Source organism: Hypanus sabinus, chromosome 16, assembly GCF_030144855.1.
Source record: "Hypanus sabinus isolate sHypSab1 chromosome 16, sHypSab1.hap1, whole genome shotgun sequence".
NCBI lineage: Eukaryota > Metazoa > Chordata > Chondrichthyes > Myliobatiformes > Dasyatidae > Hypanus > Hypanus sabinus.
In genome coordinates this window covers 90,462,583-90,476,040 of record NC_082721.1, presented here as the reverse complement: position 1 = coordinate 90,476,040, position 13,458 = coordinate 90,462,583, and the positions used below count along the sequence as shown (strand labels likewise).

The 13,458-nt window shown below is 43.2% G+C and overlaps 1 protein-coding gene across 1 annotated transcript in view; it reads right to left on the bottom strand.

The window, feature by feature from the left end:
- LOC132406560 (complement C3-like) overlaps positions 1-13,458 on the bottom strand; it is a 277,413-nt gene that overhangs the window by 77,733 nt on the left and 186,222 nt on the right. The gene's annotated exons all lie outside the window — the stretch shown is intronic.

The window sequence follows — 13,458 nt, the reverse complement described above, 5'->3', positions numbered from 1 at the left end:
TCCTTTGACCAATGTAGAACCATTGGAGGTATAATAAGAGCAGACTGAGAGAACCCATCCCTAAATAAAGGCTGTTCAGTCTGATCCATGTTCTTCTTGGTAAAGGACGATCAGAGAGATGTACAGTAATGTTTCCATTTCTAATGAACCCCAAAACTAGTCATTTGTAAATCCTGTGGAAGTCATGACAAGGCAGGGGTTAAAGTAATGTTCAGATAAGGGTAGTTTACAGATAATGTGCAGTCATCCCAAGCAAAAAAAAGGTATTTTAAGAAAGACTTTTCAAGAGCATAGTGCCCCTTTGCACAGTACAGGGCCAAAGCTATTTGGAATATGGATTCAAGATAAGAATGCAAACAAAGGATTCTAGGGTTACACGTAGGGTCAGTTACTTTACTAAATTACTGGCCTTTAACATGGAGATTCAATAGGTTATTAATACCTGTATTATCATAGTGTGATTCGTGATTGATTATGCAAATAAGGAATTTGAACACCTACAAGATTCTCATTTAGTCAGTACCATTATCCAACTAGTTAATTTTTAATGAAAATTCTGTATAAATTCAATTTTTGTATAAAAATTTCATTTCTTTGTTCAAGCTTTAGAACAGTAAGGGTGACAGAACCCTGTGCTGTTATCCTTCTGCACAGGTAAATAAAATGCAATAGAGAATGAGTACAGGCTTTCGGAGTTCAGTTAATCAGTGACAACAATCCCACAGAGAATATAGCAGAAACTTTTCCCAGTCCAACCATACTAAAACTGCACAAGAAATACTCTGGATAAAAGGTGGTACAGGGGCTCAGAGCCATTCTGAGCTCATTTTATTCACCACAGCCACAACCAAAACTGAAAATTTTAATTGAATGCAAAATTTAATTGAATTGCACCCAGGACTCTGAGCTAAAAAGACACTGCATCCTCTTCCTTGGAAAACCAGCAATGTGATGAGTATTCCTCAATATAATGCATCAATATAAGGCTAACAGGAAGGAGCTTAAGAAAGAAATTAGAAGAGCCAGAAGGGGCCATGAGAAGGCCTTGGTGGGCAGGATTAAGGAAAACCCCAGGCATTCTACAAGTATGTGAAGAGCAAGAGGATAAGACATGAAAGAATAGGACCTATCAAGTGTGACAGTGGGAAAGTGTGTATGGAACCAGGGAAAATAGCAGAGGTACTTAATGAATACTTTACTTCAGTATTCACTATGGAAAAGGATCTTGGTGATTGCAGTGATGACTTGCAGCAGACTGAAAAGCTTGAGCATGTATATATTAAGAAAAAGGATGTTCTGGATCTTTTGGAAAACTTCAAGTTGGATAAGTCGCTGAGACCGGATGAGATGTACCCCAGGCTACTGTGGGAGGCGAGGGAGGAGATTGTTGAGCCTCTGGCGATGATCTTTGCATCATCAATGAGGACGGGAGAGGTTCCAGAGGATTGGAAGGTTGTGGATGTTGTTCCTTTATTCAAGAAAGGAGTAGAGATAGCCCAAAACATTATAGACCAGTGAGTCTTACTTCAGTGGTTGGTATGTTGATGGAGAAGATCCTGAGAGACAGGATTTATGAACATTTGGAAAGGTATAATATGATTAGGAATAGTCAGCATGGCTTTGTCAAGGGCAGATCATGCCTTACGAGACTGATTGAATTTTTTGAGTATGTGACTAAACACATTGATAAAGGAAGGGCAGTAGATGTAGTGTATATATGGATTTCAACAAAGCATTTGATAAGGTACCCCATGCAAAGCTTATTGACAAAGTAAGGAGGCATGGGATCTAAAGGGACATTGCTTTGTGGATCCAGAACTGGCTTGCCTGCAGAAGGCCAAGAATGGTTGTAGACAGGTCATATTCTGCATGGAATATCTGTTGCCTCAGATCTGTTCTGGGACCCTTACTCTTCGTGATTTATATAAGTGACCTGGATGAGGAAGTGGAGGGATGGGTTAGTAAGTTTGTTGATGACACAAAGGATGGAGGTATTGTGGATGTTGTTGAGAGCTGTCAGAGGTTACGACGGGACATTGATATGATGCAAAACTGGGTTGAGAAGTGGCAGATGGAGTTCAACCCAGATAAGTGTGAAGTAGCTCATTTTGGTAGGTCATATATGATGGCAGAATATAGAATGATAAGTCTCTTGGCAGTGTGGAGGATCAGAGGGATCTTGGGGTCCGAGTCCATAGGACGCTCAAAGCAGCTGTGCAGGTTGACTGTGTAGTTAAGAAGGCATATGGTGTATTGGCTTTCATCAATGATGGAATTGAATTTAGGAGTCAAGAGGTAATGTTGCAGCTAGATAAGACCCTGGTCAGACCCCACTTGGAGTACTGTGCTCAGTTCTGGTTGCCTCACTGCAGGAAGGATGTGGAAACCATAGAAAGGGTGCAGAGATTTACAAAGATGTTGCCTGCATTGGGGAGCATACCTTATGAGAATAGGTTGAGTGAACTTGGCCTTTTCTCCTTGGAGCGACAAAGGTTGAGAGGTGACCTGATAGAGGTTTATAAGATGATGAGAGGCATAGATTGTGTGGATAGTAGAGGCATTTCCCCAGGGCTGAAATGGTTGCCACAAGAGGACATAGGTTTAAGGTGCTTGGGAGTAGGTACAAAAGAAATGTCAGGGTTAAGATTTTACACAGAGAGTGGTGAATGCATGGAATGGGCTGCCAGCAACGGAGGTGGAGGCAGATAAGACAGATTCTTTTAAGAGACTTTTGGATAGGTACATGGAGCTTAGAAAAATAGAGGGCTATGGGTAAGCCTAATAATTTCTAAGGTGGGGACGTGTTCCAAACATCTTTGTGGGCCGAAGGGCCTGTATTGTACTGTAAGTTTTCTATGTTTCTATGTTTCTAATAGTCTAAGTGTTCCTTGTCCACACAACACACCTACTGATGTAATCTAATTCCTGTTGTTGTTTGGAATAAATAACACATCATGCCAACAGAGAAAGACTTGGAGACTGTCCACATGCTGCATGCATGAAGGGAGTACACCCGCACTTCGGGAGACTAAAGAGATTTAGCATATTCCCTCTCAACCTCACCGATTTTTATTGATGCACCACAGAATGCAACCTGTCTGGGTACATCATGGCTTTGTGTAGCAAGAGGACAAAAGAAACTGCAGAGAATTATGGACAGTCAGCACATCTTGGAAATCAGTCTGCCCTTCATTGACTCTACACTTCTCGCTACATTGGCTAAGTAGTAAACATAATCAAAGAGCCCTCCCATCCCAGACATTCTCTCTTCTCTCCGTTATCCCATCAGGCAGAAAATACAATAACCTACACGTACAAACACGCTGGAGGAACTCAGCAGGTCAGGCAGCATCCGTGGAAATGAGCAGTCAACGTTTCGGGCTGAGACCCTTCATCAGGACTGAAGTGGGGGCAGGGACCCCATAGAGAAGGTGGGGGGAGGGTGGGAAGGAGAAGGCTGGTAGGTGCCAGGTGAAAAAACAATCGGAGGAAAGAACAAGGGGTGGGGGAGGGGAAGCAGGGACAGGATAGGCAGGAAAGGTGAAGAAGGAATGTAAGGGGAAAGCACTATGGGTAGTAGAAGAAGGCAAAATCATGAGAGAGCTGATAGGCAGCTGGAAGAGGAGGCAGAGTGAAAGTGGAATGGGGAAGGGAGAGGGAGGGAATAACTGTAAGTTGGAGAATTCAATGTTCATACCAAGGGGCTGGAGACTACCCAGACAGTATATGAGGTGTTGCTCCTCCAACCTGAGTTTGGCCTCATCATGGCAGTAAAGAAGGCCATGTATGGACATATCCTAATGGGAATGTGAAGCAGAGTTGAAGTGGGTGGCAACCGGGAGATCCTGTCTGTTGTGGCGGACGGAGCAGAGGTGCTCGACGAAGCGGTCCCCCAATCTGTGTCGGGTCTCGCCGATGTAGAGGAGGCCGCACTGGGAGCATCAGATGCAATAGATTACCCCAACAGACTCACAAGTGAAGTGTTGCCTCACCTGGAAGGACTGTTTGGGGCCCTGAATGGTGGTAAGAGAGGAGGTGTAGGGACAGGTGTAGCACTTACGCTTGCAGGGATAAGTACTAAGTGGGAGATCTGTGGGGAGGGACATGTGGACCAGGCAATCATGGAGGGAACGATCCCTGCAAAAAGTGGAGAAGGGTAGAGAGGGAAAGATGTGCTTAGTGGTGTGTTGAAGGTGGTGGAAGTCGCAGAGGATAATATGCTGGATCTGGAGGCTGGTGGGGTGGTAGGTGAGGACAAGGGAAACATGGTCCCTGTTTTGGTGACAGGAGAATGGGATGAGGGCCAAAGTCCTTCCCACCCTCTCCCCACCTTCTTTATAGGGCCCCTGCCCCCTCCTTCTTCAGTCCTAATGAAGGGTCTCGGCCCGAAACGTTGACTGCTTGTTTCCACAGATGCTGCCCGACCTGCTGAGTTCCTCCAGCGTGTTGTACGTGTTGATTTGACCGCAGCATCTGCAGTGTGTTTTGTGTTTACAATAACCTACATGATTTGGACTCAAGGACAGCATCTATCCCACTGTTATAAGACTACTGAATTGTCCCCTGGTACAATAAGATGGATTCTTGACCTTATGATCTACTTCATTATTACTGTGCACTTTATTGCCTACCTGCACTTTACTTTTTGCCATGACTCTAACACTTTATTCTGCATTCTGTAATTGCTTTCCTTTCTTCTACATCAATACACTGTTGTAATGAAATGGTTTGGATGGATGGCATGAAAAAGAAAGTTGTTCACTGTTCATATGACAGGTAAATTAACTTACCTAGCCTTTGATTTCCGCACACCCTAATGTTGACTTCATATACGTTTGTGAGCTGCCAGCCATGCCTTCAGCTTCCAAGACAGAAATTTCTCAGCACTCCGACATCTTCACTGCCTTTCGATTTTCACTCTTGACCTCATTCACCAACACTCATCCACAGTAGAAAGGTCAAAGACTCAATGACCATCTTAGTGTAGTTCACAAAAGACATGCTGAGTTTCTAATTCCCTATCACACTAATTAATTCATTCATCATCTTAGCCTCACTAAACACTTCTTTGTAGTCTGCTACAATTTGCAAAGAAGCTCAATGAACAATACAAGACTGCACAAACTCAATTCATATTAAAGTCTTCTGACTCAACACTGAGTTTTATAATTCTATGCATTACACTTAACCCTAATCCTAATTTTGGGATGTCAGGACCTCCAATCCACTTGTAAGTAGTAATGACATATCTCACTAAGGGGATAGATGCAACACTCTGTTCCCCCAGTGTGTCATAGGCCAGCCTATCTGAAGGTTTCCTGACACTTTGGGACCTCCATATCTCATCTTCAGCTCCTCCAACTTCAACCAATCCTTGTGACCCTTCCTGTCTACTAGAGGGTGCCTCCTCCAGTCTATCACTTGTGTCACTGGCAGCTCAGGTCCCCCTGCTCCATGACTGAACTTCAATACTTTCAGTTTAATCATGCTCTGCAGAACATCTCTAATCTCCACTGTTGCTAACAGGTGATACCTCTCTCAGAAAGGGGTGTCCACAGTCGATATAATAGTGTGGCAAGTTCTCTTCAAGTAATTAACATCGGACTCATCAGTAGAAAAGGCATCTTCACATTCCAGCACCTTCTCAGTTAATCCCTTTTTCCATTCCTCAAGCATTCTGGCCAATTTAGGGGTTCCTGTCATTCTAGCTACACCTCCAGGATGGAACATGACAGATTCAGACCAGGTGTACTGGATGTTCTTCATTTCTGCTCATCATCCTGCTTAGGAGGCACTTGTACCTTCTCAAAAGCACAGGAGGAATAAACAAGGTTTCAAAACGTTCTCTCCATTTCCCTCTTTACATGCTCTCAGGAGCCTTCTCACAATGGCAGTATTTGTTCCCACAAAAATGGAAGCTCCAACCTTTTCAACTGGATCCAAGCAGACCAACACTGGTGGGTCAATAGTCTTATTTACTCCAACATCTGCTTCTGAAAACTCCATTTTCAATGACGTAACCATTGTACGGGTACTCATCAGCACTAAGCCCATGAATTTCATTTGAGAACCTGTGTCAAGTATGGCTCCAACATAAACACCTTCAATCTGTATGGATAGACCTTCAGGGATAGTGTTTTGAACCTTAGTATTTCCCTTGATATACTGATAGGAACATATTCTCTTTGAAACATCAGCCCATTCCTTTACTCAGTTCCTTCGTAGTTTTACCTCTTTCTTTTCTGTTTGACTTTCCAAAGATTTTCCTGTTCTTCACACTCTCGCTTGAAACATCCATCTTCTCCAGTTAGTAACATAGAAACACAGAAAAACCTAACAGCACAATACAGGCCCTTCAGCCCACAAAGTTGTGCCAAACATGTCCCTACCTTAGAAATTACTAGGCTTACCCATAACCTTCTAATATTCTAAGCTCCATGTATCTATCCAAAAGTCTCTTAAAAGACCCTATCGTATCTGCCTCCACCACCATTGCTGGCAGCCCATTCCATGCACTCACCGCTCTCTGAGTAAAAAACTTAACCCCTGACATCTCCTTTGTACCTACTCCCCAGAACCTTAAACCTGTGTCCTCTTGTGGCAACCATTTCAGCCCTGGGAAAAAGCCTCTGACTATCCACATGATTAATGCCTCTCAGCATCTTATACACCTTGTAACAGAAAATAACAGTTACTTCCCTGGTCAAGGGACCCTGCTCAGTAGCTGTCCTCAGTTTCGTATGTCCCACCAGTGGATCCAGCTTCCTATTGGCCTTGTCAGGCTTGGTGGCAACATCAACTGATATCATCCAAAATACTTCGGCCCTCAGATCTTTCACGACATCCTGCAAAACCAGCTCTTGTGTGGCATCAGGAGTTGCTTTAGCAACAGAAGCTACTGACGGAGGCCTCCCGCTCCTCCATTGCATTTTTCTCCTAAATTCAGAGTATATTGGTAAAAGATGGAGGATGGTGCATCCCTTGGATCATCTGAATATGTAGAGCAATCACGTCTTGTGACAGTGCACCCTTCACAACTTGCTACGTCCTCAAGCAATTTCTCTCAGACAGTTGAATGCTCCCTTTGTGACACAAACAGTGCAGCAGTTCTCCAACCTGAAAATGTAGCAGACAACTTCTCTTCCTTCTGAAATGTGTCCAGAGCTTGCAGGTAATTAGATGACATGGCTAGTAGATTTTCTGCCTTGATAAAGCTCTCTATATCAGCTACTGGGACCTTTAAGCCCTCTACCAGTCTCAGTTTTTTTTTTGCATTATCTGAGCACTGCCATTTATCTAATAGCTGAGATGTCTGTTCAGCCTAAGCCTCTTCTTCCCCACTGGGTGTGGATTTGACCCCAGAGAACACTCTTAGCCTACACCAACTTTGGGTCCCTGCAGATATACTTATGCTTTTATCATTAGACTCATTATCCCTTTCACATCAGACAACTCCTTCCCCTCACACTGTGTAAACAAGAGTAACTTGTCTTTAACGTATCCACCCTCAGCTACAGGAAACTCAACTTACAATTCTGCACCCTCGCCTACACTCCCCTCTTCTCTAAAAATATAGATGGCCCATGGCCTCACTTCTCCAGGTGCTGCAATCATATGAGGCAAATCCACTCCTGTCACATCGTTAGTCTGAACTAAAACAACTTTGCCTGCCGTTTGGTCAGATTGTGGTTCCATGATTGTAATTTCCCCTGAGACTGGAACCAAATTTAAAACTCTCATTGGCAATTCATCTGGGCTGTGGATATCCACCCCGTTCAGAACACAAGACTTAGTTACAAATAATCTCTTTGAATCAGACCAAGACTTAATCCCTGCAGTGTCCATAATTATTAAGCTTGATTACTTTCCTGGACAACAGGCTTAAACACACAAACCACCTAATCAATTCTTAGAGCAGTAATATTTTTTACATGATAGCCCAAACAATGAAACCCTCTTTTACCAGGTGTCTCTAGAGCTGCAGCTTGTTAGCTCCTTGCTAACAGCCATTGGACTCAGTGGTGAGAAAACTACCTCTTTCAAAATCAATATGTTTAGGTGGGCTCTAAAGGTAGTCATAGACAAAAGGTGGTAGTGGGGATGAGCTCCCACTGCTAAACAAATGCTCTTCATGGGTGTGTCTCAAACTGCCTCTGACAACCAAGTCTAACTCCTGGCCTTCACATGTGGCATAGTTCTTATGCCCGGCGGAGCAGTTCTCACTGACAGGAGAAGGGGCAAAGGCGGGCCACTGGCACCTTAAAACTAGTTGCTCTGGGCAGATGGGGCTCATCAACCATGGATGGTAGCTCATCTAGGAGAGAGAAAACTCAGATTTCAAACCTCCACTGCCTTGCGGCTATACCCGTTCATGGGAAAGGCTTTGGGAGTAAACCCTGAGGAAAAATCTGGAGTCGGAGTTCTGAAGGTGGCTGACTGCTGTATCCAGAACCGGCACGGCAACTCCTGTGATGATGCTGGCACCAAATTGTATTGAATTTTGTTGTTACTTTGGACCTGTCATCAGCATGGTGGGGGGTGGGTCCCACTGCATGGGCAACAGTCGGATCTCCATATCAACTCTGCCCTGGTTTGTGCCCTGGAGAGGCTACTCCAGCTTCGCTTACCAGCGGCGCAGTACCCATGGTTGACCACACACAGGGTCGGTATGAGTCGGGTCCCACCAAAACTGGGAATTTGGGATGTCTTGACCACCTGATCCCTGATCTGTGTGAACACTGCATAAATACTCCCCCATGCTCTCAGGTTTCTGAATGCGTCCACATCTTGAACAGGGAGGGTGAGCAGCTAGAAGTCATCATATACATTGGCACCCACCAATAACATAGGGAGAAAAAGAGAGGAAGTCCTGAAAGAAGTATACAGGGATTTAGGAAGGAAGTTGAGAATGGAGCCTCAGTGGTAGTAATCTTGGAATAATGCCTATGCCAGGAGATAATGAGGATAGGAATAGAATGAGGTGGCAGATAAATGCGCAGCTGAAGAATTGGAGCAGAAGGCAGAGATTGGGATCGTTGGGACCTCTTCTGGGGCAGGTGTGACCTGTACAAAAGGGATAGGTTGCACTTGACTCCGAGGGGATCAAATATCCTTGGGTGCATGTTTTCTAAAGCTATTGGCAGTAACTTAAACTAATATGGCAGGGGCTTGGGAACCAGTAAGACAGAGTTGAGGATGAGCCATCAGGTTTACAAGTGATGGGTGTAATATTAATATAAGCAAGGACAAGCCAAAGATTGGGTACAAATGCGGACAGAGTGAAGAGCTAAATTGTACTACAGAGGCAAAATTCAAAAGGGCAAAGAATGCAGGACTAATGGTGCTGTATTTCAATGCATGTAGTATTCAGAATAAGGTGGATGAATTTGTTGCATAATTAGAACTTGGTCACTATGATGTTGTAGGCATCACTGAGTCATGGCTGAAAGACAGCCTTAGTTGGGAGCTTCAGATCAAAGGATATACTTCGTATTGAAAGGACAGGCAGGAAAGCATAGATGGTGGTGTGACTCTGTTGGTAGGAGATGGAATTACATCTTTAGAAAGAGATGACATAGGATCAGAGAACGTCAAGTCTTTGTGGGTGACGTTAAGAAACTGCAAGGGTAAAAATACCATATGGGAATGATTTATTGCCCTCTAAATAGTAGCCAAGATATGGGGTTGAAATTGCTAAGGGAGTTGGAAAGGGCATGTAATAGGGGTAATGACACAATTGTAATCGGGGACTTCAGTATGCAAAGGATTGGGAAAATCAGGTTTGTGTCAGATCACAAGAGAGGGAATTTATTGAATGCTTATGAGGTGGCTTTTTATGACAAGCCTTTCAATCCCAGAATAATTTTCTTACACCTCCTCTAAACCCTCTGCAATGTCAGTATATCCTTTTTTAAATAAGGGGCCAAAAACTGCTTGCAGTACTCCATGAGACATTACCAGTGCTTTTTAAAGCCTCAACATTACATCCTTGCTTTTATAAAGCCTTAACATTACATCTTGCCTTTAAAAGACCATAAGACTTTTAAAGTCTTAAAAGGAGCAGAAGTAGGCCATTCAGCCTATTGAGTCTGCTCCACCATTCCATCATGGCTGATCCCAGATCCCACTCAACTCCATACACCTGCCTTCTTGCTATATCCTTTGATGCCCTGACTGATCAGGAAAACAATCAAATTGTGCCTTAAATATGCGCACAGACTTGGCCTCCACTGCAGTCCGTGGTAGAGCAATCCACAGATTTACAACTCTCTGGCTAAAAATATTCCTCCTTACTTCTGTTCTTAAGGGTCACCTATCAATTTTGGGGCTGTTCCCTCTAGTTCTGGATCTCTCACCATAGGAAACTTCCTCTCCACATCCACACTTTCTAGTCTTTTCAACATTCACTAGGTTTCAGTGAGATCTTCCACCCCCCACCCCCCCACATTCTTCTAAATTCCAATGAATACAGGCCCAAAGCTGCCAAACATCATACGTTAACTGTTGCATTCCTGGAATCATCTTTGTGAACCTTTTCTAGACTCTCTCCAATGACAACATGACCTTTCTGAGATTTGGGGCCCAAAACTGTTGCCAATACTTCAAGTGCAGCCTGACTAGTGTCTTATAAAGGCTCAGCATTATCTCCTTGCTTTTATACTCCATTCTCCTTGAAAAAAGTGCTAACATTACATTTGCCTTCTTTACCACAGACTCAACTTGTAAATTAATCTTCTGGGAGTCTTGTATGAGGACTCCTTACTCCCTTTGCACCTCTGATGTTTGTACCTTCTCCCCATTTAGATAATAGTCCACACTATTGTTCCTTTTATCAAAGTGCATTATCATACATTTCCCAACACTGTATTCCATTTACCGTTTTTTTTGCCCATTCTTCCAACTTGGCTAAGTTCTGCTGCAATCGCATTGCTTCCTCAGTGTTGCCTACCCCCGACCTATCTTCATTCATATGGTCTAGTCTACCTGAAATGAATGCTGACATCGCACTTGCCTTCCTCACCACAGACTCAACCTACAAATTATCCTTATGGGAATCTAGCACGAGAACTCCCAAGTCCCTTTGCATCTTGGATTTTTTTTATTTCTTTTCATTTAAAAAATAGTCTACCATTATTCTTTGGCCAAAGTGCATGAACATACACTTCCTAATATTATTTCAGCTGCCACTTCTTTGCCTATTCTCTTAATCTATTTTAAGTCCTTTGGTGGCCTCTCTGCTTCATCAAAACTAACTGCTTCATCCACCTACCTTCGTATCATCTTCAAACTTTGCACAAAGCCATCAATTCTGTCATACAAATCATTAATATTTAACATTAAAAAAAAGAAATCCCAACACAGACTCCTGTGGAACATCACTAGACACCAACAGCCAACCCGAAAAGGCTCCCCTTATTAACTGCTTTATCCATGCTAGTATACATCCTAACCCTAACCCTAACCTTAACCCAACCCTTAAGCAGTCTCATATGCGGCACCTTGTCAAAGACCTTCTAAAAATACTGGTACACAAGATCCACCAATTTTATCCTGCTTGTTGTTTCTTCAAAGAATTACAATGGATGTTTTTCCTTTAGGAAACCACACTGACAAAGGCCTTCTTTTTCATTTAAAGTTGCACTGATGATGTTGCCTTGCTGGGTAACAAAACGTCTGCAAGCTAACCAGCCAGCTCGGCGAGCCACTCAACAACAACGACTATGGCCTATTTGTTCATGTGCCTCTAAGTACCCTGAAACTAAATCCTTAACAATCGACTCCAACATCTTCCCAACTACTGAGGTCAGATTAACTGGCCTATAATTTCCTTTCATCTGCCTCTCTCCCTTCTTAATGAGTGATGACATTTGCAATTTTTCATTCCTCTGGAACCATGCCAGAGTCAACTGATTCTTGAAAGATCATTGCTAATGCCTTCGCAATCTCTTCATCCACTCTTTCAGAACCCTGGGGTGTATACAGTCTAGTCCAGGTGACTTATCTATCTTCAGACCTTGCAGTTTCCAAAGAAACTCCTCCCTAGCATTGGCAACTTCACACACTTCTGTCCCCTGACACTCTGGAATCTCTAGCATGCAGTGAAGATTGATGCAAGATACTTATTCAGTTGGTCTGCCATTTTCTTGTCTCCCGTCACTACCAATATCTCCTCTCATTTCTCTTTAGTCTTGTATTTGAAGAAACTTATGGTATCCTCTTTAATATTATTGGTTAGCTTATCTTCATAGTCCATCTTTTCCTTTATGATATTTTAGTTGCCTTCTGCTGGTTTTTAAAAGTTTCTCAATTCTCTAACTTCCCACTAATTTTTGCTCTATTATATGACCTCTCTTTGCCTTGCTCTGCATCTTAAATCCTGATTTCTTTATCTTTTCCTCATTTGCACCAAATAGTATCAACATAAATATTAACATAGTGAGGAGGTCCTGAAAGGTGAGTTTAGGGAGCTCGGTGCCAAGTTAAAGGACAGGACCTCCAGGATAGCAATCTCAGGATTGCTACCAGTGCCACGTGCAGGTGGGTTTAGAAATAGTAAGATAGTGCAGATCAACACGTGGCTGAAGACATGGTGCAGGAGAGAGGGCTTCAGATTTATAGATAATTGGGCAGTTTTCCAGGGAAGGTGGGACCTGTTCCAGAAGGACGGTTTATGTCTGAACTGGAGGGGGACAAATATTCTTGCAGGTAGGTTTGCTGGAGAGGCTCCAGTGGATTTAAACTAGATACGAGTGGGGAGGGGAACCAGAGTGCGGGAACAGATGTATGGGAAAAGGAAGAAAAAGAAGACAGTAAAGTTCTTTGTACTGTTAGAGATAAACAGAGAGAAGGAGGTAAGGAATTTCTTAAATGCATTTATTTTAATGCTAGGAGCATTGTAAGAAAGGTGGATGAGCTTAGAGCATAGATTGATACCTGGAAATATGATGTTGTAGCTATTAGTGAAACATGGTTGCAGGAGAGGTGTGACTGGCAATATTACTGGATTTCGTTGCTTCAGGTGTGATAGAATTGGAGGGACAAGAGGGGGAGGTGTCGCATTGCTTGTCAGAGAAAATAGTACAGCGGTGTGCTGGCAGGATAGATTAGACTGCTCATCTAGGGAGACTATTTGGATGGAATAGAGGAACGGGAAAGGTGTAGTAAAACTTATAGGGGTGTATTATAGACCACCTAATGGGGAGCGAGAATTGGAGGAGCAAATTTTCAAGGAGATAGCAGATATCTGTAGTAATCACAGGGTTGTGATTGTGGGAGATTTTAATTTTCCACACATATACGGGGAAGCCCATATTGTGAAAGGGATGGATGGCTTGGAGTTTGTAAAATGTGTGCAGGAAAGTTTTTTGCAGCAATACATAGAGGTACTGACTAGAAAAGGGTAGGTCAGGTGACGGAGATATGTGTTGGGGAGCACTTTGGTTCCAGTGATCACAATGC